Source organism: Lacerta agilis, chromosome 1 (genome assembly GCF_009819535.1).
Source record: "Lacerta agilis isolate rLacAgi1 chromosome 1, rLacAgi1.pri, whole genome shotgun sequence".
Classification (NCBI taxonomy): Eukaryota; Metazoa; Chordata; class Lepidosauria; order Squamata; family Lacertidae; genus Lacerta; species Lacerta agilis.
This window is the reverse complement of record NC_046312.1, coordinates 27,509,605-27,536,125: the sequence shown is the minus strand read 5'-3', so window position 1 is coordinate 27,536,125 and position 26,521 is coordinate 27,509,605. Positions and strand designations below refer to the sequence as shown.

General features: G+C 44.4%; 1 protein-coding gene across 1 annotated transcript in view; it reads left to right on the top strand.

The window, feature by feature from the left end:
- Window positions 1-1,001: 1,001 nt before the first annotated feature.
- Window positions 1,002-26,521, top strand: part of LOC117042274 (neurexin-3-like) — a 632,640-nt gene continuing 607,120 nt past the window's right edge. Inside the window, exon 1 of the mRNA XM_033141809.1 lies at window positions 1,002-1,363. The gene's annotated coding sequence lies outside the window, so the exon portion shown is untranslated. The remainder of the gene's footprint in view (window positions 1,364-26,521) is intronic.

Below are 26,521 nucleotides of genomic sequence, written 5' to 3'. Positions count from 1 at the left end.
GTTAGAGGAACTGAATGGGAACAGAAAGTGAAACTGCTCGTTCTAATTTCTCAATCCTCTGAAAAGCAAAAGCACCGCGTTGTGCCTTCCTAATGGACTATTAGATCCCCGTTTGTCATTTCCTACAATAGACAGCCGTGTGAAAATAACTACGTGAAAGAAGCACATAAAGCATGCAGCAGAAAGGAAGATATTATAGCAGCACGTTTGTTTAACTACTTTTTTATCCTTACCACAAACACACACGCACAAAAAAACACCTTGCCATGAAACCCTTCCGTCTTTCCACAAGGCTGTTGTATTCCTAAATGGGAAAGGCTGGCGGTGTGTGATCTATCAGATCTCACACTCATGCTGCCTAGTTCCCAGCATGAGTAAGCCACTCTTAATAGCTGGAGCGCCATTCTTCCCCCGGTTTTTCCTCCTCTGCAAAGACAAAATCCAGACAGTTGTGTTTGCATTTCGTGAGTGTTGGGGGCCCAGTTACGGATCAGCTTGCAGAACTGAACCGAGCGACAGGTAGATACATGGATAGCACACACACACAATACGTCTCTCTCTCTCTGTTTCTCTCTGAGAAAACGCAACAAAACAAGGCAAACATTTTTATTTTTATTAAAATTCCTACAGGATATAGAAAGAGATGTAGGTTAAGGTATAATTCCTTGCCTAACCCACCCTCCGGTGCTACGAGAGCCTGTTCCCTCGCCTCCTGCTTAATTTCTGGAGTAGCCAATTGGCTTAACCCGCCCCCCCGCCCTCGATTGACCGTAGCTTTTCCCCAGAGAAGGAGCCGCGCGCGTTATCTGCCTTCCCCAGTTTGAGTTTGCGGCGTGAGAAAGCGGGGCTGGCGAGCACCTGCCTCTTAGTCATCCCTGGGCTTGAGGATGTCCCCAGATTACATCTTCTCAGCTGTTTGCAAAACAGCGCTGGGAGGAGCGCGAGCCCCGAATTACACACAGCCGCGGCTGTCCCTTTAAATGCTGGGGTCTGCACGCCGGAGAGGGGAGGGGCCGGCTCCGGAGTGCGTGAAATTCCTGGGCTCCTCCGACAGTCTCAGGCAGAGCGCTCCGCTCTACGCATCTCTCCTCGCACGCAACTCGCGGAGAGAGGGGCTGAGGCGCGCCAAAGCTTTCCCTCGCTCCTCTCTGCCTGCATCGCGCGTTCCCTCAGCCTGCTTCGCAGCCCGCGTTTTTGCACCTCCGACAACGCCCTCCCGGTCCCGCCTCGCGCTTCCCCTCCCGCCACACTCTCGCTGAGAGAGAGAGGCAAGAGACACCCCTGGATTTCTTAGCGGCCCCCCCAAAGAAGGAAACAAACAAAGAGTTGGTTAAACAACCCCACTCGCTTCTCAACTACCAAGGTAAGACTTTTTTCGGTGGCGGCGGGCGGGAGAGAGAAGGAGATGGTTCCCTAGAATGGAATACAACGCCTCGCTCCCCACGACGGATGGAGAATTTCAGCGCGCCCACTCGAGAGATTCCCCCCACTTCGGAAGGTGTTAGGTGCTCCAAGTTCTCACCAGAGAGAGCTGTGAAGAATAGAGTGGGTCTTCGAAAGAAAACAAAACAAAAAAACCCCCCAAAACCTGCCCAAAACGCCTACCCTCAGTATTATAGAGGTTTATTATGGTGGACAGGATTTTGTAAAGTTATTTCTCCCCTCATACTGGATTTTCTCATCTCCAGAAAGTAATTTTTACATGTACCTGAGCGTGAGGGAAAACTGCACATCTTCTCCAAATACCTCTTCTTCTTCTTCTTTTTTTTTTAAAGGTGACAAGCACAAACTCCAAACCTTGACCAGTACCTTTAACTCGGTTCATTTCGATGATCAGTTGCACTGAGCACTTGACTTTAAAATAAAATTGTTATTTTGAGGGAAAGAGACAGTGCTGGGTTAAACAGTGGCAGGGATCTGTTTAAGAAGCCTTACATATATGTAAGAATATTAGATCTTCTTTAGATTCTTTCCCCCCACACCCGACCCTGAATATTTTTTATGGGGGGGGGGTGGAATGAAAAGGGAGTAAGATGTGAAGGATCTCTCCCCCCCCCATACTACTTTGGATCTATTACAAGAATCTTCCTTCCCCGCCTTCCATTTGTTTATATTAATGATTTAGTACCCGTCTTTCACTGAAAACTTCCACTACGAGCAAGTGCTCTGAGCTTCCAGGCAAAGAGTGACCTTAAAGGTTGGTTGGATGATTTCTTAATGCAAAATAAATAAATTCAAAATGTGTGCGAAATACCCAGGTTTTTTTTTTTTAAATAACATCCTACCCCCACATCCAAACCTTCAGTTATTTTCCAGTTATAAACCATGAAGGACAGTGATGTAATTCCCTTTCCAATGGGTTCCAGCTCTAGTGCTGCGTGCAAGTGTCATGGTCTTTTGTTTACTTTTACATTTTATTTTATTTTTATGATGAGGAAACAAAATATCTGAAATTGTTTTGTTTCAACAACACCAAACCAAAGCACATTTTTCTTTCCTCTCACAAAAGTGAAATTTATTCCCTCCATTGGTTTTTGAAATTTTGGTTAAAATAAATTAAAAGAATGCGTAGGTAATAAAAGACCTCAAAGGCAGAATAACAACAACAGCAAAAAAAATGTCCTGAAACCATTTTTTAAATGCCAGGGTCCCCCTCCCCACTTAACAAGCTCTCCTTCTTCATTTCTTCTTTGGCCTGAATATTCAAAATTTCGATAAAAATAGCTTCTCCACCCCCCCTTTCCCCAACCTATTCATTTTTATTCTTCTTCAATTGTAGCATGAGATTTTTCCAGTGTCAAATGCTCAGATCTGTGAGAGAATTTTTTCCTTCCCCCTATGACCGCTAACCAGTATTTGTGCCATAGTATATTTTGGGGACTGGATTTTGCGGGGGTGAACTCCTAACTAGTCTAGCGAAAAGTCAGAGAGAAAGAAGGATGTTATCTGGGTGGAGAAAAGATGCCAAGGAGAGCTTGTCTGTTCACCGTGTAGAATCGGCCATTAAATGTACCATGAGACGTAGCTCTCATTTTAAGTTAAAATGGTCCACGGTACCCAGTTCTACAAGTTTATCTAAAGGCTGGTGAAAAGCCTCCCCCTTTCTCCCCCCTCCGCGAGAGATGATGGTTACCATTTTAGTTTGCTGCCTTTCTGTATGTATGTGCTTCTGTGCCCCGTTATTATGGGCATCAATGGAATTATTTTCCATAGCTCTTTCTTCTCTATTATGGTAAAGGGGAGACGTCTCGGGGTTTTACCTAAGAACACCAAAATATCGGTGATACTTCAAACAACTGGGGCTGTATTAATTGATTCAATGAAATATAAACAAGAGTCTTGGCCAGTGATGTTGCTCTTTCTGGAGCTTTCGGGGATCTCTTGGTGGAGGAGTATGCTTCGGGAGCAAAATATGTGTATTCCTTATCATCCTTTATATGACAACAACAGGGGGTGGGGTGGGGTGGGGGGAAACGGAGGGAAAAGGGATGTCTGTGGAACAATGTCACGCCAGTAAATAAATAAATTAAAATTTGAGGCCCCCACATTTGATTTCATCATGCCGGTGATGATGGCTCCTTGATGGAGCTGATATCCGATGATATCACCGTTCTCCATGGCTCTTCTACCCTGGCCTCATTTTACACTGCGTTTCCACTGAACATGTTGGCGTGCTGCTGCTTATATAAGGGCAAGAACGAATTCAAGCGGATTAGTGCTTGGGATTTTGAGATCGGCTATCCAGATTGAGTTGTGGATTTTTCGTTTCCCAATTTCCACCCCCCATTGTTGTTGGTTTTTTCGGTAAATTTTTATTTATGATTGTCGTTCTTGATGGGTGGGGGAAAAGGGTTGGGGTGGGGGAAATGGGAGGGAATCAGAAAAAAATCATGGTGCGCGCTGTGGGAGATTGAGGTGATGCGGGGGAGCTGCTTGAATAATGTCTGTGATGTGTCCTCTTCTATTTTTTTTTTAATAGCCACCATTATCTCTAAAAACACATTATTCTTTAGGCCAGAGCTAAAAAAAAAAAGAATGGGAGGGGATATCTTTAGTGAGGGGTTTTGATCAGCGAGTTATTAGACCCACTGCTGCAAAACCAAGATACAGAAATCTGTCTGTACTAATGCTGGTAGGGGAGACAGGAGAGCAAAGAAGGTATATTAAGTGGGGATTGGGGGGGGGGAGATGGACTGTAATTTGGGGGATTAGAAACTCAGGGCTGTATGGTCTTCATAAGCCCCTTCCTCATTTTCTGCCATTTCCTCCCCTGTTTTTCTATCCACACACCCTTTCTCCTCCTCTCGCCTCCCCCCCCACCACCCCCCGTAGGCTTTTCGGCTCTTGACGAGAAAATTCTGTATTACCTCTTGATGGCTCTGCGGCTTTTTTTTTTTTTGGGTGTGTGCATGTGTATTACAATCGTAGCACAATGACCTTTGCTTTGTGCCCCACATATCTGGGCTCCCAATACATGTGCGGATCACGGTTAATATCCGAGATCTGCACAATAGGCCATGGTTTTAATTCTATATATTGCATATTGAAATTACATCTATGTGTTTGGTTTGGGGAGAGCTGATAGGCGTTGGTCGGGAAATAGGGAAATACAGCAAATGCCAAACGCACACGTATGCATTTTGCCGCCTGCTCTTTCTGCTCTGTTTCCCCCCCACCCCATGCATGTTGTCATACGATTCGCATGTTGAAAAGGAGGGTATGTAATGAAGGTAGAAAGGGGCTGGAGAAGAGAACGCGGGTGGGTGTCTTTGTGTTGTGGCGGAATAGACTCGACGATGGGTAATTTTTTTTTTGTCAAGTAAATGCCTGGTGATAATGATTCGGTTTAACCACCCATGAAATACATGCTTGCGACATACTGGAATAAAGGTTACTCCAGGCAGCTGTGGACGAGGAAGGTGTACTCTGGGGAGGATGCAGCCTGCAACACAGGAGAGTATATGGCATGCATGCAGGCACCCAATGGCGTCCTCCCTTCACAAAGGCCAGATATGTGTGTGTCCAAGCTGGAGGGCATCGCAATACAAAGGGAATGTCACATCCAGGACCGAGCTACTGTCTCCAGGCCTGTCCTTCCGTGCTGTCCCTCCAGATACTTCCTCCCCAGCTTCTCTGTGCTTCTGATCAGACATAGCAGGGATGTAATTGATCCCGTGTACTTCTGTGCTGAAGGCTGTTATACTCATATGAGACTGGAGGGCATCGAATCATGGGTGACATTTGTATGTGTGCTGAAGGAGGGTGCAGAAGAAATTTGCCTTTCACTGTTAGAATGTGTGGTGGTGGGGGGGAGAGAGAGGGAGAAATGGCTTTTTCTGGTTTCAAGAAAGCATTGCAACCTCCCTCCAGTTACGCCCTATCTTTTTTTTGTCAGCTGCTTTCTAGCCCTGCTGATGTTGCGTGGGTGAGTTTTTGCTAGGCAGTGGGTGGAGAGCGTGCCTGGAAGTGTGGGGAAGGGCACAGCAGCGAAGGAAAACTGGGTGCAAAGGGATGACACGATGCCATGACCCTTTGAAATCCCTTTTCTCCCTTTTTAGAAAAGGCCTTCCTCCTTAAGGCAAACCTATTTTCTTACCATCATCGGATGGGTGTGTTACAGTGCGGTTAGCAAATCTGGTAGTAAGGAATGCTCTCTAATGGCTTCCGTCATCTCGGCAGGCAGTTCTTCCTTGCTTTCTGCATGTGGCTGAATTTGGCTGCAGTGTTCAAAGGTCTCCATGTTTTCTGCTTTACCAGCTGGTAACAGAAATGGGGTGAATAAGGTGTTCGTAGTGCAATGTCTTCATCTGCCATTTGCTTTTCCTCATTCTCCTCTTCCTCACTGACCTTGAGGAATTCTAGCAAATGAGAACCGCAGAAGCCGAGATGCAAGGCTTATGGGGCGTCTGACTTGCACAGTTTTCATGGACAGATACTGGGAAATGACAAGGCTCCTGGTTTTTGCTTCTTGGGTGTGCCCAGGTCCAACCTCTTAGAGCTGAGCTGAGCAAGTTTATTCTTTTGATCCCATTTTGTAACTGGCAGGTTGTGTTGCAGCTCTTACCAAGGCAGTATGTGATAGTGCAGTGGCCAGCTAAGCAACAGGTAGGGGGTGCTACACTTGTTAAATTGAAACTCCTACCCTGAGAAAGTAATATCGGTCTCTTGAGTTTTTTGGTTATTACTTCCCCATACCCATGACGGTTATTTTGTACACATCCATGGAGCAGAGATTGAACAGTAAGTTTTTTAAAAATGAAGATGAAGGGAATGTCAAGTTATGCTGCAACTTTAAAAGTCTCTTTGAAGCCGACAAAATGTTGCATTCCTCCACCTCTCACTGTTTAGCATTTGGATGCAAGATCGAGAAACACTGCTTGATTTTTGTGTAATTCGCTTAGCTGTTTGGCTAAAGATTCTTTCCCATTGAACGTGACGGTTCCAGCATGAAAATCAAAATATTTGAAAATTCTGCTTGGCCTGAATAATTTTCAAGGCATTTTAGGGCAGGGGCCAGTTATTGCCTTAATTAAATAATAATAATAATAATAATAATAATAATAATAATATAATAATAAGGATAACTGTGCCCCAGTGCCCTGTCCCATCTCTGTCCTTGAATCAACTTAATTCTGGTGTGAGATTGGAGCTCAGGTCTCTTGGCCTCTTAGCGCTTGGCCACTTTTGATATTTCTGCCGCATATCATCCCTATGATTCAAATCCTATGATGTGGAAGTCCTGTTAAAATGAATGGGACTTCCTTTTGGGAAAAAAAGTTGTGGATTGAAGTGCTAAATGCTAGTGCCTGAGTTTGGTTTTTCTCTTTTAGATCAGAGGTGGGGAACCTACAGAGCTGTGGTTATTGCTTGACTAGAACTCCCATCAGCTTCTGCCAGCATAGCCATTGGCCGGGTCACCTGGAGTTGATGGCAGTTAGAGTCCAAGAATACCCGGAGGGTCACAGGTTCACCATCCCAGGTTTAGATATAGTTTCTACCAGCAAATAATGTGCATACTCCTCTGGTTCTTCTCATGTAATATATAGCATAGCATTAGCCAGAAAGCAGATTCCAGGGCTTTGTATGACCATGATCTAAATCTGTAAGTGGCTATTCCTTCTCCTTGATTCCTGTAGAATAACTGGTAAGCTGTATCATTTTGGTGAACATTGGGCTCCCTGTTTGTGGCTCCTCTCAGATTCTGGTTTGTGTGTTTCGCGCGCTCTCTCTCTCTCTGTTTGTGTGTGTGAATATAGGGAGTTATTTTTCCTCATTATTATTATTTTCTTCATCCCCGTCCTCCTGGCAAGCAGCTTTGCATAGTCTACTGCACTTTAGGTGGAAGTTTGGAAGTTGGCAGATGCAGGAGATGCTGTATCAGGGCGTAGAAAGCAACGACCGAAACAGCCAAGGTCAAAAACTGTCTTAGGGTGAGTTAGCTCTTTTTCATTAAAAAGAACAATTCAAACCCATTTGCTTACTCAAGGCACCTTTATGTGCTTAGTCATTTTTAACCAGCAAAAAGAAGTTACTGGAATTACCTCTCTGATCATCCCTGATGCAGAAAGTTGAGGGACTTATAAAAAATAACTCAAAGATTATTGTTATTGCTGAAACCTTAGCATGAACATAGTTATTGACATGCAAAAGACTTTTGCAACTAAGCCTTGATCTGGAAGGAGTGTTGTTGATGTACTGAATGTGTTTGGGAGAGAAGTGAGCACTCCTTTTCGGTGGCTCCTTTTTCCTCCCCCTGGTTCCACGTTCAAAGTGCCCCTTATTCTGCTTTCTCATTTTAAAAATCACTTGCATTTTGAAAATCAACCACAACACAATTTCTGTGGACTGCCTGAGTCCTGAGAGCTGATCTCTGTGTTCAGAGTAGTCACATAATAGTCTTGCTGGGACTCTCCACTTTAGACTGCAAACAGGGGATTGCATAGTTAAATGTTGCCATTTAAAGAAAACAAGCATATTGGAGAGAACCACCCTGGCCTGTCATCTGCCACTGAGCTGATTTTCTATATGCAGGGTTGTTGTTTAAATGGGGGAATATTCAGATGTACAACTCCCTGTTTAAAGTAATAGTTCCAACAGAGCTGTACCAGGTGATTGCACTGAATTTGTGAAGGTTGCATTTTAATACAGAGAGCTTAGGGTGGATAAACAAAACTCTGTAATTGTTATTTTGTAAGTGGAGAATGGAGTTGGTCCTAGACATTATTAGGATCCATAAATCAGGTTAGATGCATCTTCTCTTGGTCTTGATTCCTGTCCCTTTGCAACCCCCCCCCCCACTGTAGATTTCTGTCCTCTCTGCCTCAATCTCTTCATCTTGTTACTCTACCTTTGGGTGTTTCCAAACTGACACTGCTTTCAGGTGGGATTCAATCACATACCAGAAAATTCAGGTCTTACCATTATTGTGTTTTGGGAGGTCTTGTGCAACAGACCTGCTTCACCAAGATCAGAGTTTTTGCAATAAGGAAAGTGACAGGAAATGCACTGGGAAGTGCGAGAGAACACCTTCTTTGATGTAACATCAATTAGTCTCCCCTCAAGCAAATCTGGTGAATACTCAATAAATAGGTCTTCTGGAAGCATCCTTTTCTGGGACAGTTAATTACAGAACATAGTCAGTATCTACAGTTCCCCTTGCAGGGCTTGCATGCAGTGCCAGTACTGTGTTTGTCTAGTGGATGAGCTGGTCCTAGGACAATGTATGCTTGGAGAGAGAGAAGACTGCAGGAGAATGGGATGATTATGCACTGGCAGTTGGTACAATGAACTAAGGTGATGCATGGATGTTCATATACTAGGGATATACCTCCCCACATTTTAACTTTATATTAATATTTTATACCTCTGTGGTATGGTGCTGCAGTACCCAGGCCACCCCTTCCAGTTTCCCTGGCCTGTCTCATCTCCCATCCCTAACTTCATCATGGGAGATTCATGGCTAGTTTCCTCTTTCCCAACCAGCTGCCTCCTTGCCCCAGTTCTCATCTTTTCTCCTTTGGCCTCAGTCTTGGAGAGAAAAGGATGCTTCTCACCCAGGAGATAGGGCTGCATCCCCTTATGGCCTTGATTTGAGCTGCCTCCTGCTCTTCCTTAGTATGTTGTGTCTAGTTGTGTCTCCCTTTGCTTCCTATGGGCAGCAGGGGCTTGACCACCAAATCAGGACAGGGCAATCTTATCCTTTTCTCAAGGATTCAATTTCTTCATGGCAACAGGGATCAGCCCAAGAAACCTGTGTGTGTGTGTTGCTCCCCTGTGGCACGTCAAACGTTCAAACGTTCTTTGTTTTCTCTTGTTAGCATTGAGGGTGGACTTCCTTGTTCCCGATTCCCACAGCCTCATTGTATTTATATACACTGTGTCCAGGTGGTGGTGTTGCAGATCAGCTCCTGTCTTTCTCCAGATCCCTTTCCCGTGCCCTTGATGAGGAGGGAAGGCTCATTCTGGAATGCAATTTGCCTGTGTCACTTCTGGCTTTCCTGCTGTCATCCATCATATTACAGGAGCTAATTAACACCAGGAGCCTTCAATCCCCAGGAACAAAGTGGTGGGCTATCTGAATCTCATGGAAGATGCCAGTTTCTCATCTGGTAACTAGCACAGTCTGATACCATGAGAAGATGGAAGGCAGGCCCCCTCCATTTTTCCAGCTGCACCGGGATGTGGGTGCATTTTTCGGTTTGGCAGGGAGGGGCATTCAACTCCCAGAATTGTTCCTTGCAATGCCCTTGGTGCTGCCGCAGCATCTCCTGCATCCAAACAAATTTCCAGCAGCAGGATGCGAGCTTGAGGGGTGGGCAAGAATAACAATTGTTGAGGAGCGATAAGTGTAATTTGGGAGCCTGCCATAACCCAAGCCTGCACACTTTCTGCTCCACCAAGCCAAGCTCAACCTGATAGCCATATGTGGCAGCCTACCAGAGTCCTGATCTAACCTCCTGTTTCTGATACATTCATTGGCCTGAAAAAGAAAGCAGAGTTCCTCAAACCCTTCATGGGCCCACCATTCATATCTGGTGGGTTGCATTCATCTTGGTGAGATGCAAGTTGTTCGGCTGTGTATAAATCCCTTTGTTGGTGTCTGGCAGTCTCTTCTGGCCCCAGACAGCTGGTGAGGCCCTCCAGAGGGAGGGAATCAAAGGAGCTGTAGGCAGGCATTTGTAGCAAAGTTGCCAACTAACACAAGCAGTCCCTCTTTTCACCATGTACACCACCTTGAGCTCCTTGGCAGATAAAGGTGCTATATAAATGTAATAAATAGAACAGATAATAAATCTGCAGAGCCTCCTGGGCTGGTGGACTTTGCTGATAAAAGTCCAGGTTTCAGGCTCTTCTTTTTAGAGGGAGGGGGCCAATGGAGTTGCATGTACTTTGGACATGATCACAAGTAAGAGCAATAGTATGCTACTCATTGTATGGAACTCGACAGTTTTGAAAGCATATTCCAGGTGACGGGTGTGTGTGTGATGTGGTAGATGCTGTATACAGGTATTTGGACTTCCAAGATGTTTCTGATAAAACTTTTGCCAAAGGCTCTTGAGTAAAACTTAGCAGTCATGGGTTAAGGTGTTGGATCCTCTTACATACTGGCACCTGGGAACAGGGAGAAAAGAGTAGGACTAAATGTATACAGTAGTTCTCAACAAGAACTTGTAGAGGAACACAAGAAGAAGTGGTGTTGCCATTCATCTGTTTTGGGACTAGGATGGGCAACTATCTCAATTCAAAAGGAAGCATTCTTCACACAGCACATAGCCATCTCATGGAATTTGCTGCCACAACATGCAGTGACAGCTGCCAATTTAGATGACTTTAAAGGCTTTAAATGGGGATTAGATAAACTCATGCTGGATAAAGCAATCAATGATTACACACTGTTATACATAACACACACCAGGATTTTATTTTATTTAAAAATGTATGCCCCGCTTTTCAGCATGTTGTGAGGTTTCACCTCATTGTGAAGCAGCTTCTTAAAACCTGCTTCTGTGGGCCTAACACTAGCTGCACCAATTTGGATGTCTCTGGAGATATTATCATTCCAACTTGGCGTGACTGTTCCCAAGTGTGAGGAACAGGTTTTTGTCTATGTTTATAAATGATTGGAGGCCATTTTGAAGCAAGATGGTGAACAAAGCCATTCCTAAGTGAAACAATTTTAAACAAAGTTTGGTATGAAATCAGTTTGCATGACAGTTCCTGAGATGGAGCAGTGGAGTTTTGGTTTATATTTGGATACTGTTGGCTGTCATTTTGAAGCAGACAAACCCAAAACTATTCAAAACTGCACTGATTTGGACCGTGCTGCAAATAATGTTGCCCAATTTGACAGTGGTTCCTGAAATGGAGGCATGGGCTTTGGTCTATATTTGGATACCATTGGACTCCAGTTTGAATCAAGATGGTGGGCTGAACCTGTCAAAACTGAAATGAGGTTGACCGAATTTGGCAAGAAATGAAAAGAGCTGCACACCAGTTTCTGCCGAAGCCCATACAAAGTCAGGCCAATTTGCTCTGATCTGGACTTTGACTGAATCACGTCAAGACAACCCCTGATCACCCTGGGTCGGGCTGCCTGGAGGAATCTGGGTTTGTTAATGGGTGGGTTGCTGGGAGGAACTTGATCTCGGTGTCTGGGCTTGAACGATAAGTGGAGACACTTATTCAGGTATGCAGGGCCGAGGCTGTTTAGGGCTTTAAAGGACAGCACCAACACTTTGAATTGTGCTCGGAAATGTACCAGGAGCCAATGTAGGTCTTTCAGGACCAGTGTAAAATGGTCCCAGTGGCTGCCCCCAGTCACCATTCTGGTTTAGTTGTAGTCTCCGAGTCACCTTCAGTGTAGCCCCACATGGAACGCATTGCAGTAATCCAAGTGGGAGATAAGCAGGGCATGTACCACTCTAGTGAGACAGTGTGCAGAACTCGCTCAAATGTAGCTGCACAGTCATTTCAGATATACCACCCTAGAACGAATTCTTCACATGACTAAAAAAAATGTAAGCAATGAGCAGGCATCTGATCTCACTGGCCTGACATTTTGGTGCCTTGGCTAAGACCATTGAAATGACATCCTACCACAGTAAAATATTATTATTATTATTATTCAACAGAAATAACTGATAGTGTGTTGCTTCTTAATTATGTCCAAAATATGCTGCCTCAGGCAGGCTGCCCAAATGTAGCCAAGTGGCTGAGCTCTACCCTACCACTAGGCAGAATGAAGCAGCCTGCCTCAGGCAGCAGATTTGGGCACTGTTAAAATAGGAATAGCACCTCCTCCAATCTGTTCTGGAAGCTGTGTCTGTAGCAGTTCTCCTCCTCCTCCTCCTTTTTTTTTTACTGTTGTCCTGGAAATAATCGTCATACTTTTCCTGGAAATTTGCCTCCTCCCACCTCCTGAAATTGTACACTATTTTTATTTTTGCTAATGGACAACAGGTTTGCCTGCATGCTTCACCCATATTCAAATCAATTAATTTTTGTAAAAGAGGGAGTCTGTAAAGCAAAACTAGTCTGAGTCTCGACTTAACTTATGCTAGAACGCAGAATAAACTTGGTAACTCAGTGAATGTGCAGAGGTGCCAACTTCCAAGGGATTGCTTTTTTTAAAAGAATGTCCCTACCTTCTTGCTCACCCCAGGAAGAGGAAGGCAAGAAGCTGCCATGTTGGCAGGATGGGACATGAACCTGTAGTCATCTTTCTCTTGGTAGCAGTGGTGGCAGCAAGGATGGTTGGACACAAACCTGCAGAAGAAGTGGGCGGTGGGAGTGCACACTTTCTCACGCTATGGCAAAATTTGTAGATCTGACACTGAGGTTTGGATCCTTATGTATCCACAACTGCCCCACCTATGCAGAAGACGTTGGCGTTAGAAAACACTGAGACTACCTTGAGAGAAAAAAGTAAGGAGTGAGCTCTCCCAAAAAGCCCGATGAAGACAGCATGCTTAGTGGCTGTGGAATGTTGACTGTATACATGGTGATGGAAAACTATCCCAAGTGGAATCAAATGGAGTGCAATGGAAGAGGGCTTGTCTGGAACCCAGTGCAATACTTGTTGCACTGTAAATTTCTTATAGTCTGTGTTCTGGCCTTTTGCCCCACAAGCCGGAGGCAACTCTTCTTGTGAGCAAACTGCAATGTTTGGAACCCAAGCTTCTGGTTTTGTTCTAAAGACTGCATAACTCAAGGCCCATCACTTTCTTTCTGTGCCCATTTGTTACGTGGGTGAGGTGGCTATTATTATGTGAAGCAAGCTCAGCTCCTTTGATGGATGGCCCCGCATCAGGAGTAGGCCTGAGGTTGATTGGATTCTTTTTCACACAAATGCACCCTGAACAGTATGTGTCTGTGACCTCAAAGTGTGCCCGCTCAAATTCAATTTGTTTTTGGCAAATGTGCTGTGGTGCATTTATAGTTTTATCAGTTGCTTCTTGATTTCTAATTCTTTCCAGTAGCACCTTAGAGACCAACTAAGTTTGTTCTTGGTATGAGCTTTCGTGTGCATGCACACTTCTTCAGATACACTGAAACAGAAGTCACCAGATCCTTAAATATAGTGTGCATGCACATGAAAGAATTTTTTATTTTGTTTTGACTATGGCAGACCAACACGGCTACCCACCTGTTCTCGATTTCTGTTGGACTGTGGCTTTGCAAACAAAGACAACCACGATGGTCTATGCATATTGGCTTCAGAGAGACAACTGATGAAGTTCAATGTGAGGTTGCTTCCGAGGTTACATTTTTGTTTATTGTTTATTAAATTTCTATACTGCCCTTCATCCTAGATTGGCATACAATTTTTCTACATAGCTAAGTAGCCACAGCATAGCTATAAAGATACACACACCTGCCTTTTTGAAATGATCAGGTACTGGTATAAGATCAATAACGCAAGTCGGAACTACAACAAAAGTTAGCTGAGTGGAATACTACTTTCTGGATTCCAACCAATCCATTCAATCTCACACAGTTCCCGGTCAAAAAAATAAGCATTACATGACTACTGTCCATGCTCAGTCCTATTTTTGTGGGGGAGTTTCCCCCGTAGTTGTAGTATTCCTGCAGACTTTGGGGCTCCTTTAAACTTGGTGATACTTTTGTCTTGTATGTGGGGGGGGGCTCTGCTTTGGCTCCATAAGTAACAGCACTCACGCTCTAGTGAACCATTCTCCATTCTACATTTCTCTGACCAGGTCCATACCTGCTTAATTACCACAGAAGCTCTAGGGCAAGAGTGGAAGCCTCTTTTCAGCCTGAGGTTCCCATTCCCTTGGTAAAACCATTCAGGGCTCAGTTGTAGGTGGGGCCACAATTTTCCAATTATGACATAACTATCCCAAGTCACAATGCAGCTTTAGACCTCACCGGTCAACAGTCAACATAGTTTCCTCACTGCGCCAGCTGCAGGAGAAATGCTGCAAGCAAAGGTGACACCTTCATGTATCTGACGAAGATCTTTGATCTTGTCAGCTGAAAAGGACTCTTCACACTGCTCAGCAAGATAGGATGCACACTTAAGCTTCACAAGATGATTGTGTCCTTCCACAAGAACATGTGCGGCACCATCCAGTACGATGGCTCATCCTCAGTCGGCTCATCCTCAGTCGCCTTCTGTATAAAGAGTCGTGTGAAACAGGGCTGTGTTCTTGCCCCAATTCTCTTTGCTATATTCTTCTCCCTGCTGATCTCCTGTGCCTTCAGTTGGACTGAAGACGGTGTGTATTTCCATTCAAGGAGCAACAGGGGCTGTTCAACCTGGCACATCTACGCACTAAAGTGTGACGGTTCGTTATCTGAGAGATGTTGTTTGCAGCCTTGACAGCCTTGACTCTGAGGAAGCTCTACAGAGACTCATCAAACCATTTTGCCCAAGCCTGCAGGGAGTTTTGACCAACATCCCGGGTCAGGACTTCGCCAGCACTCTGCACATCAGCATTGGTGACCACACGCTTGAGGTGGTAGATGATTTCGTCTACCTGGCTCCACCATAATCAGCAACATCTCCATTGATGCTGAGCTGGACAAGCATATTGGCAAGGCAACTACAACAATGGCTTGCTTCTATAGGCTTGTGTGTTGAGTACACTGCTTTATGGAAGTGAGTGATCTGTGATTTACAACCACCAGGAGCAACGCCTCAATGCTTTCCACATGCATTGTGTCAGGAAGATTTTGGACATCACATGGCAGGACAGGGTCTCAAACAAAGATGTGTTCTCCCAAGCCCACATTCTCAGCATGTTCACACTCCTGTCTTAGTGACATGTATGCTGGCTTGGTCATGTCTACAGAATGGGAAATGGCCGGATCTCCAAGGACGTGCTCTGTGGGCAGGTTTCTTCAGGCACTAGGCCCATTGGCAGACCAACTGCATTACAAAGATGTCTGCAAATGTGACATGAAGGCTGGCAACATCAGCCCTGTACGTGGGAATCCCTTGTAGACGACCACAGTGGCTGGAGACAGTCATTCAGGTTGTGCATCTGTAGCCCTGACCAGAGAAGGAATGGCCTCTGGGAGGAGTGTTGAGAGAAGAAACTCCATCGTGCGTCTACAGCAGCACAACTGGACGCCTTTATCTGCCCCAGCTGCAACAAAACATGTATTTCCCGCATCAGTCTCTACAGCTACAACAAGGCACACTCCTCCGTTGTCTCCCAAGAGAGACGGATGCCAACAACTACTTATGTGCTGAGTAATTTCATCTTTTGTCAGCATCAGTTTTTGAAACAAGCTTTCCTGTTCAGGTGGGCTATTGGCTGAAATTGTAATAAATAAAAAAAATCAAATGCTTTAGGCAGGTTATTTACTTTAACCTCTCCTCCCCCCCCACCCTCCCTCCCAGCATAGTTGCACATACAACAGTTTGGAGCCTGTCGCCACAATCCTAGGCCCCATCTGCACTATACATTTAAAGCAGTATCATACGACTTTTAAACAGTCATCAATTTCCCCAAAGAATCCTGGGAACTGTAATTTGCTAAATGTGCTGAGAGTTGTTTGGAGACCTCTGTTCCCCTCCCAGAGCTGCAATTCTCAGAGTGTCAATCCCTCTTCCCATGGGACTCAGGGGCTTTCTTTGGACAAAACATACATACAATTTGCATTGTCACTCATTTTTAAGGGTATACAAGGCCCTGCAGGCCCTGTATATAGCTCTATGGACTTTGCTCAGGCCACACACCTGCACCAGATCAACTTTGTGCATTTTTGCCTAGTTGGAATGTGTCCTTTAACTTTGATGATTCTTTTTGCTTGCCTGGATGAACAATAGAGAAGGATGTCCAAGTGTAAATAAACCACCTTGACTATATAAAGGTACAATTCACATTAGTTGCTCTTCCCACTTTTGCCTCTGGGGGGACTATAGGTGCCCCCCAGGAGGGAATGTGGCCATCTAGCTGAAATATGTTCCCCATCCTTGTCCTAGAACATGACAAGGTACAGGGAAATAATCTGAGCAGGTACGTATGCCTGTGGCTTTGAAACCGTGGGACACCTTTTCTTCCACCCATTTGGAAATTTCCCATAGAACCGACCTGCTTTTAGAAGGCGGGGAGGGGGGGGGATAATTTTCTATGATGGCACAGTGACCGGATTTCTGCATTCGCCGCAACACTTCTTGCTTATGGGATATTTATGGCTAGGTGACTAAAAGAATGTCTCTAATAGCTATCTAAGGGATCTTATTATTCCCAGAAGGATGGAATGAGTTTTGAATCGCTGTGTTGGGTTCCGCAAGTACTTCTGCCTCCCTTGGTAGGCAATGATATACCATAGCGTGCTTTCAATATTAGTGGAATTGATTGGTATTTCACTTCTAATGCTGCCAATAAATTACCTTGTTGGTCTATGAATGTTGGGAAAGGGCTTTTTTTTGTTTTGTTTTAAACCTGCTTGTGATTCTGCTGTTTTGTTTTTTTATGTGGTGAGGTGACTCATCACGGCAGGACAGTGGCTATTAATAATGCTTTACGTTCCAGATCTGTTGCTCTGTGCCTCTCATGTTCAGGAGAGAAACAACGCAGGAAAGGAGCTGCCTTTTTACGGGTTCTGTTTCTGTTGCTTGAAAGAGCAGGAAAAGCCCTGGAGTTTGCCTTCTCCTGTGCCAGGGGAAAAGTACTGTACTAGGATAGAAACCATTACCTTACTTTTCTCAAAAGGAGGGTATGCGGGGTTTGGGGAAACACCTAAAAAAAAAAAAAAGGTGGCATGTGTGAAGGAAGAAGCAAGCCTGAATGTGGTTCTAACAAATAATTTATATGTGAAGAGTGTGCATGGGTTTTGACCGTCAGATGCCAAGGAGATAAAGAACTACACAACTTTTAGAAGACATCTGAAGGCAGCTTTGTATCGGGAAGTTGCTAATGTTCGATGTTTTATTATGTTTTTATATGTGCTGGAACCCATCCAATGTGTGTGTGTGTGTGAGAGAGTGATAATAGATAGATAGATAGATAGATAGTTGCCTGCAGGCACCAAGGGTCTTCATGTGCCTTATTTTGGTACACTGGCTCAAACAAGTCATTCATGGACACGCTATTGCCTTTCTTATTGGATAACTGGTTTGAGTCCTAAATGGTCAAAAAAAGCCAGAAGATTAACTAAGAAGCCAATTTCTACTCCGCACATGAAAGAATTCTCATTTCTAAACAGAGTGACTAGAAAATATGTACTTGTGCATGAGATCTATTCTTTTCTCTAAATCTAAGGAATGGGACAATTTTGAAGCTTAACTTGATTAGGACAAAAATGGAACCAAGAAACTTGGAGAAGATGGTGGGTGTGGTTTATCCAGCATGGCAACAAACTATCATGTGTGCCTGTTGCCATCTTTGGTTGATTGTGCCTTTTAATTTATGTGCTACTATTATGTAAGTCATCTTGAGTTAATTTTGTATTTTAAAAAAAGCAACTAGTGAGTTCAGTCAACAACAGCAAGAGTTCCAGGCATAAGGGGCAGCACAGGGGAATAGGCAGAGTTGTTTCGATGAGCAGGAGATGCTGTGTTTGCATGTGGAATTATCTCCAAATGAAGTAGTTTTGTAGAGATTGCTTCTGGGATTTCAGGGATTTCAGGTAAATCCACTTACCCCCTTTTAGGGGTGTGGTGGCTTTGCGGGATGCCTAGTGCCTCCCTTCCTGCCGACGATGCAGGGCTGGGCGTCGGCGTCTGATCCCTGCCAGAATGTGAGCTTTGGCTTGTGCTCCTGGCTTGAAATCCTGCTCTGCATCAGCCTGCCAAATTGGTCAATGGCAGGCTCTCCAGGGGTGGGCTTAAGGAAGCAATCAGGCTTCCCTCAGCAGCGACAGAGCAAGCCAATTGGGCACCTGGGGTGGCGCACATGCCCTGCACCCAGGGGCGGGGTGAGCTGGGGCAGGATGCTCCGCAGGGCCTCTGAGGAGTCTGCCTGCCTCTTTCCACTCAGCCACCCTACAGCTGAGGGGTGCTGGTGGCGGCGGGTGGGCCATTAGGGGTAGCGAGGAGGCTGCAGGCGCCCAAGCCACCGCGTCACTCCCAGGAGAGACATGTGGCTTGGGCACGCTGCAGGACCCGCTGTGAGTGCCGCCCATAATTTTGTCACTCCCCCTCAGTGGTGACACCCAAGGCGGTCCGCCCCCATCGGACTCCCTTCCTCCGCCCCTGTCCCTCGTGTCTGCTCTCGGGGGATTTAAAACAGCCCATGCCAGCCCCTGATGCTCAGCCTTTCTTTCTTGGATCCACCCATCCACTCTGGTAATTTTGCATTTACTCATTGAATTGACCTTGCTATGGCTGCGGTGTTTGCCGTATTAGTGAGGCCAGGTAGGAATTTGCCTACCAAGTGAATTGGCTATGACCTGGAGGTTTTGCTTACCCCATAGCAATCGTCACAACCTTGGCGGTTTAGGCATTGGGTGACCTTAGCCTTCGTTGGGGGGGGGGTGTACCCTCGCCTTCCCCTCCAGAATTAGGGTAGCTCATTAAAGGGATCCGTGATGGAGTTGCTTCTGTCCATTTGCCCAGACGGGGCTTGGGCCTCGGCACTTCTAGAGGGGGGATCCCTGCAGGGATCCCCCTATTTGATGTTAGTCATAGGAATCGCCGCTGCTGGGTTCAACCTGATGTCATTTCCGGTAGGCAGTCCGGAAATAAATGTTTACCCAATGCCTATGCCAAACCACTTCATCTGTAGTCAATAAAGTTGTGGCCTGATTTGATCCCATTCAACTGTGTGGTCTCCTTTATTGTGGGGGTGGGGTGGGGAATGCGCAGCCTGTGCCTGCAATCTTAAGGAGTACTCAGTTACTGGTTAAAACCCCCCCTCCCCCCCAAAAAACATTGCAAATTTATTTGGTACTTATTGGCAGCAACAAGAATGTTTATGTTAGCACACTGTGTGTAGCAGTATGGTTAAAAGGGCTTTGGGAACTTGGTATTATCAGGAAAAATACTAATTGTAACAGATGCAAAACCACAGACAGCCTCTGGTAGGACCAGTTGTTCCATTTTTATCACTTGCTGGAGTGAACAAAGTTGCAAATACAGCATAGCTTGAAGTTATAAGTGAGGTTTTAGACTCCTGCAGAAGTTAGCAACATTTTCCTCAATACAGTAACAGGAGCTTTCTTTTCACAAAGATTTCTCTAACTCTGCTTTGGAAAATTCTGATAAAATGTCAATTATAAATAAGGAGGAAATATCTGAACACCTGGTGATTTTTTGGGTGGTGGTAGGGTAACAGCGCTTTTAAAGCAGCACTCTTAATAATCACAGGTCAGGACAGGAGGAATTGCATTAAGTTGCTTATGAAAGTTGCAAGGTATTTCAACAAGTCATTCTAATAACACCTTTTCAGTCTGAAAAGTGTCACTAGACTGTGTTGTTAAACGTTGACCGCTGTGTTCAGGCTTCACACGGGTCAATAACAGCAGATTCTTGGTGGAACTGTGAATACAGACCTGCGGCAAGGTCTGTTTTTACTACTCTGAGTTGTACCTAAGACATTAGTGCATAGTAGCTTACAGTGTGAGAAGACAATGCACAAGCACTTACCACACATTACTCTGAACAGAAGGGAGTAGCATTTTACCTGCTTTTGGCCTCTGGTCCCACTCTGTGTACAGATTTGGTGGAGGTCTCTTCCTCACCTACTGCTGCACATAAACTAGGGTCGCAACCAGTGATCATAAACAAGTGGAATCCTGCTCCCCCTTCCACCTATTCAAATGAACATGTGAAAAGTGCTACAGGGAATGAAGGCAACTGTTGAATGTCCCATACCCCAATAGCTGCTACTTGTCAAAGATAATACTAGGTGACCTGATTTCAAAATGAAGGCAGCTTTTATCTATTCATATAACGAAGATGCAGATCAATGCCCTTCATTTATTCTGGAGCAGCTGTTGGTACCCACCCAGACCCTGATTGGGCTTCTGCCCCTTGCTTACATCTGTGAAACAAGCCCAGAAATTTGCAGTGAATGGCTGATAAGTGATATGTGAAAGTTGTCTTAAACTTCTATTCTCTACCTTGTTCCTCTGAACTCTGCCCACCACTCTGTGAATACTAACACTGGTCTATAAATTATCCAGCAGGGCTCTGGCACTTAAGCGGCTGGTGTTTTCAGTGGCGTGCATGCATAATCGATCCAGGAGCCTGCCTCTGCTTTTAGCAGAGGCATTTGCAGAAACCTTGGGCTTTCAAAGCTCCCAGCCGTAGACTGCCCATGTGAGGTCCCCCCCCCTTCATCTTTCCCTGCCATCTCTTTCCATCCAAACCCCGTATCACCCCCCCCCACCTTTTTCAAAGGGCTGCATTATCGCGTCTGCACACACAGGAGGGAGATTTTCACAAAGTGTGACGTGGAGGCAGCTGACCAGTCTGCAAAGAGACATCTCTTCGTGTGCTGGATCCTATCAATCTTGTTCCATCACTTTTTGGAATCTGCTTCTTGTGCTTCCCATCAATTTCTCCCTTAACATGTGAAGCATCTTTTCCTGCTATTTTTGGACTTCCTCGGAGAGCTGTCGCTGCCCGCATGAAGTGCCGTGCATCCTCTGGCTTTTATAGGTTGTGGTACAGTGCACAGAGTGGTGGGCTGCTAAGAATGCATCAGGTTTTCCACTTGTTGAGCTGGATTTTGGTACTGCTGAAAGAAAGCCCTTGGGTTGCTGTGGAAAGTTACTGTATTTTCGTTTTCAGGTTTTGGATCAGGATGAGACAATCAGCTGGCTCAAGACTAGGAACCGGTATTGGTATTAAATAAATTGTTCAGACTTTTATTTAATTCTTTCCCTATAGTTCTCTGTAACTTGACTCATCCCTATGCACGGTAAGTGATGTTGATTTTCATGAGGAATATAAACTAAGACCATGCCTGTAGTAGGGTCTTTTTCTTTTGTGGATAAATATAATTCTCAGTACACATTCCTTTAAGGATGCTATTCTGTTTGTTCTAGTCAATCACAAAGATGTAAGTTTCCGCCCTTGATTCCTACCTTCCTCGACAGTTTTTCTTTTGCAATTATACTTTCCTAAGTTTTAAATATTTCCCTTCTTGCAAACAAAAGGGGGAATCCTGACTGATGTGCTTTTCCAAGGAAATTGTGCATCTGGCTGTATATAAAGTGCTGTCAAACATACTGAGTAAACAAACTAAAAGGAAGACAATTTTCCTCTACTTTTTCAATTTTAGTTGTTTTGAGTGTTGTGTGTGAGATAATATGATAGAAAAATAATGCAGCTGAAATAGAGGTTTGTTGCTGCTGCTTTTGTTGGGCTTTTTTTAAAAAACAAAAAAACCCCACAAAAAATTCTACACCCTGATCTCCCTTCTGTCGAATTCCAGAATAAAATTGTTGGTGTCAAATTGAACTTGATTAGCTAATGACAATTTGCATTTTGTGCAAGTAGGTTTCCAGTTTTGAGAGTGTGTGTTTCTATGTATCTAGGTGATTAAAGATGCATTTTTAAAAGTGGGTGCAAAGATTAGTCTTGGTGCAATATTAAGAACAATGTGTTCATGATCATCGGTGCATAGTGTATATGGTTCCTGAGTTAGTGTACATAACAGTATGTGAGGCTCATCGAAAGTGACCATAGCCTGATTCAGAAGTAAAGGGGAAATTGTGATTTGTTATGTAAATGAGATGTGCTGAGCTTTAGGTTTGTGCAAATTTCCTCTCCTTATTTTGTGCACTATGAGGGAAGAGACTAAAATTTAGCACAGTTATTTGTGGCAGTGTTAAAAACCTTTTTCTGTGAACTGCCCTGAGACCCCCCAGGTATAGGGTAGTATATAAATTAAATAAATAAATAAATAAAAACAAATAGAAACTGATACCGGTATATGAAAGCTAGGAGCTAAATGGCACCTTAAACTTAGGTTATGGGTACCACAAAGGAATATCTAGGCGCACTTTTTAAATAACAACAATTCAAAGGTGAAAATGAATGAACTGCAGCTAAAATCTTGTTTAAATGGTCTAGTACTCTAGTACTCGAAAGACTGCAAAAAACAAACAGGGCCGTCTTACCCATAGGCGCTAGCGGTGCGGGGCGCTGGGCTCTCAGGGGTGCTAGGCCAAGAGTCCAGGGCACGAAGGCTGAATCGGGGGAAGAGCCTGCCCATCGGTCAAAGCACCACGATGGGCTCCTCTGCTGCAGGTGGCTCTGTGCCGTGAGTTCGGGGGTGACTGAGCCAGCGAGACACTGAGGCAGTTGGCTGGCTCTGCCCTCCTGCATGCATGGGGCTGGGCAACCTGGGTTTCAGATTTGGACTTGTTCTTGCATGCTGTTTTTTGTTTTTTGTTTAAAGAACCCACAGTTCTTTGGATTTGGCTGTAGCTTTCCAGTCAATCTCACTTTCACATACGTTTATTCATAAATCTGTTCCATCTGGTTTCTGCATTAATTTGCATTTTTAACCCCCCTTGTTTAAATTAGCATTTTAATCTCCGTGTAAGCTACACATTTCTAAATCTATTTTATCTTAAACACACACACACACACATTTTGGTGTATGTTTTGAGCTGAGAGCTGTGTTGCAAAATCTGGAGAAGCGGAATATGAGGAATAATGACATTGCAATCTTTGTATTAATTGAAAGGTGCAAAATTGATTGGTTCACCTAAAGATGCAGACCAAGGGAAATTCTCTTCCATCTTTTCCAAGGCCTTGTTCTAGCATCTCTTGAAACACAGAATTGTGTACTTGTTGTTTCAGAAAGCCACAAATATTCTACCTTTGTTAGGGCAGTAAAATCTCACTTGCCTCCATGATATCTTTCTTCCAGAACAGTTTGACTCAAAGGTCAGGCTCTGAATTAGTGTTTAAACAAAGGCATTAGTCACTTTTACTGATCATTGAAAGACTAAAGCTAATGCAATTGTGTGATTGAATGTGCAGAGCTGGAGATTCCAAATGGGATCTGACGTTTCATCATTGACTGCACATGCCTTTGTTCACTTTGCCTTTCTTTCTCCTCCTGTAAAATAGGTACACTGAAGCAGTAGGCTGAGGGGAAGAATTAATAGCTAAGAATGCTTGAGTGGTGCTTCAGTGACAGTCAAGAGCCAATGACTTTGTCCTCTGTGCTTTGTCTCCTACAAGAAATGGAAGAGTATTGCACCATGGGGAACAAAGGCACAGAGAACAGGGAGCAAAAGGAAGCAGGCTGGTAGTGCTTGGTGTGTACTCTGTTGCTGCAACATAGAGGCAAAAACTAAAGATGTCCCCCCCCCCCCGCACAGTAACATTTAAGAGCAACCTCCTTTGCCTGGAATGCGTGGCTGATAAATGCAGAAACAGCATATGTATGTAATGTAAGACAGGTTCAAGTTGAATATGTGTTCTACCCATTGCAGGTTGTGCATTTTGACTTGTAGACATGAAAGAGCAAACAGCAGCGCCGCGACCCTTTCTCAAACCGTATGTGACAGTGGCCTAACAGTCTATACGGGTGTGTTCAACTACGTTTTACTCAGAGGGAAAATGAATGGAGCTAACATAGTGCTGCTCATTAATTCCAGTGGCACTATAAGTTTAATGCAGCCCAGTGTGTTCAGTACTTTGTAAGGCTGAAATGTCTTTTATGATGGAACAAACACATATTTAGTGGTGTGTGGGGTTTGCACGCATTCTTAAGGCTGGTTGTGAAATGGGCTTCAGTTGTTGCTGCTGAGCATACTTGGTATTTATTTTCATTTATTTATTACAAAATATTTGTATACACCACAATTTTATTTTAAAATATCAAAGTGGTTTACAACAATAGTATGGTGGAACCCAAGGTTTTACTTTAAAAAAAGGTAAATAAGGTAATTCTAGAAGCCTGAGTTGCCCAGCCCTGATATTAGACCAGGCTTCCTCAACCTCGGCCCTCCAGATGTTTTTGGCCTACAACTCCCATGATCCCTAGCTAGCAGGACCAGTGGTCAGGGATGATGGGAATTGTAGTCTCAAAACATCTGGAGGGCCAAGGTTGAGGAAGTCTGTATTAGACTTACTGGGAACATACAACATTTTATAAATGCAGAAGTGTTGTTGCTTTTGATACAGAAAACTCTAGCATGTTTTTTTGTTTTAAATAAGCTTACCTATTGGGTGGCGTGAGATTTGGACAGGAGAGAGCTTGAAAACAATCCCTGCTCAGTTCTTGGCAGCTTTGTTTAACCTAAGGGCAGATGTCATCTCTTCTTCATCATCAGTTTCCCATCTTTAAAGACTACTTTTTATTATTCCATTTTGCCTTATTTTGCTGCATTACAATCCTGGTTAGTTACTTTGAGCATTGATGGAATGGTGGGATATTTGTTGTAAATAAATAAATGAGATATATTTAAAATTTGCAATACCTTTGTGCTGCTTTTCCAGCTCAGAGCGGCTTGCAACCAAGCAATTAAAAACAATGGTCAGCAATAAGAATGGGAAATTATAACCAGCACAGCAGCAAAGCAACCCAAAGAGAAGAGAGAAAAAGCATATAAACAGGGGTGGGGATCCTGTGACTGTTCAGGTGTTGCTGTACTGCAGCTCCCTGCATCCCTGACCACCGGCTAAGCCAGGTAGGGCTTCTGAGAGTTGTAATCCAACAACCTGTTGGGGGCCAGAGGTTTTCCATCCCTGGCATAGGCCAACTAAAATAAAAAGATGTTCATGTGGAATTGAAAAGCCTCCAGTGCAGGATCTCCCTGGGCAGGGAATTCCATGCTCTCAATGCTGCTGTGAAGAAGACCCCTTCTCACACATTACCACCCAGCTTCACCTCTCGTGCTGGTGGAGGAAATATTTTGGAGAACATATAGGAACAGAAGATAAGCTAGGCAAATGATTCTGAAGCATTTTGCTCACAGAAGAATGTCAATAGGAGTTATTCCTTTTCTAAAAAGTTGGTGTTGGTGGGGAGAGTCTTCTTCAGCTTAAATGGTAAGCAACAACCGCACACGAATTAAGTTGCCATACAGGGACAGAGCTGCTCCGGGGATGAATTTAAAGTGCTCTCTATGTGGTGCCTGTTCTGTGCTTTGGTCCTAGAAAGACTATGTACTGTAGTTTGTAAGATTTAACCCCTCATTGTTTGCTGTCACACATAAGCAGAGGAACAGAGCCCTCATTCTACTCATGTATCTCAGTTACTTGTAAGTTTTCAGATATATAGGGGTGTGTGTGTGTGTGTGTGTGTGTGTGTAACTCCGTCAAGTGACATTTTGGGTGGGACCCAACAGTTCAGCTCCATTCTTCCTTCAGTGCGCTAGTGCCCTCCTCGTTGAGCAACATGTGAAGACTGCTGGAGAAATGGGGAAGTTCGCAACTCAAATCTTGCCTTGGACATAAACTCCGGGTGGCCGTTTCGACAAGTTCCCTTTGCTTGGCCTCGGCACCTTTTGGGGATAATACACTTCTGCCTTAAACAGCCATTGTAAGGGTTACTGCGATAATGTACAGGAAGTCTTTTGAACACTCTTAAGTACTGTTATCAGAATACTTGTCCTTAAAGCAGACAGAGCAGTTCTCAAAAAATAATAATGAAAAAAAATGCTGAGGTCTCTTTCCTCCCCCCCCCCTTTTCTCCTGCTGTGTTTTATTTACAGAACTTGTTCCATTATAGCTGTCAAAGTAAATTTCTTTATTCACTCCTTTGGACAAATCTGTTAAAGGCTCATTTGGTTAGTGCATGCTCTTGTCACCTCAGGAGACCTACAATGAAGTGGATCAGAGGTTCCAAACAAAGTAAGTTTGCTGACCTTAGCTTGTCCCTAGAGAGCCTTTTTGTCCCCATCACAAGGCATTTCACAGTTTGCCTTGAATTGCAATCTCTGCTCAGGGGAGGTGAATGAATTGGAACAGCAGGGGGCTGTTGTGAATTAGGATTGATGTGTATTAGCAGTACTGGGGGAAGGAGTGACCAGGTATTCAACAAAAAGCAGAGGGATTTGCAGCTCAGAGCTGAAGTGCAAGAGTCCTCTTGGCTGCCCTAGATTTCCAACCAACTTGAGAAATCCTTTAAAAAAA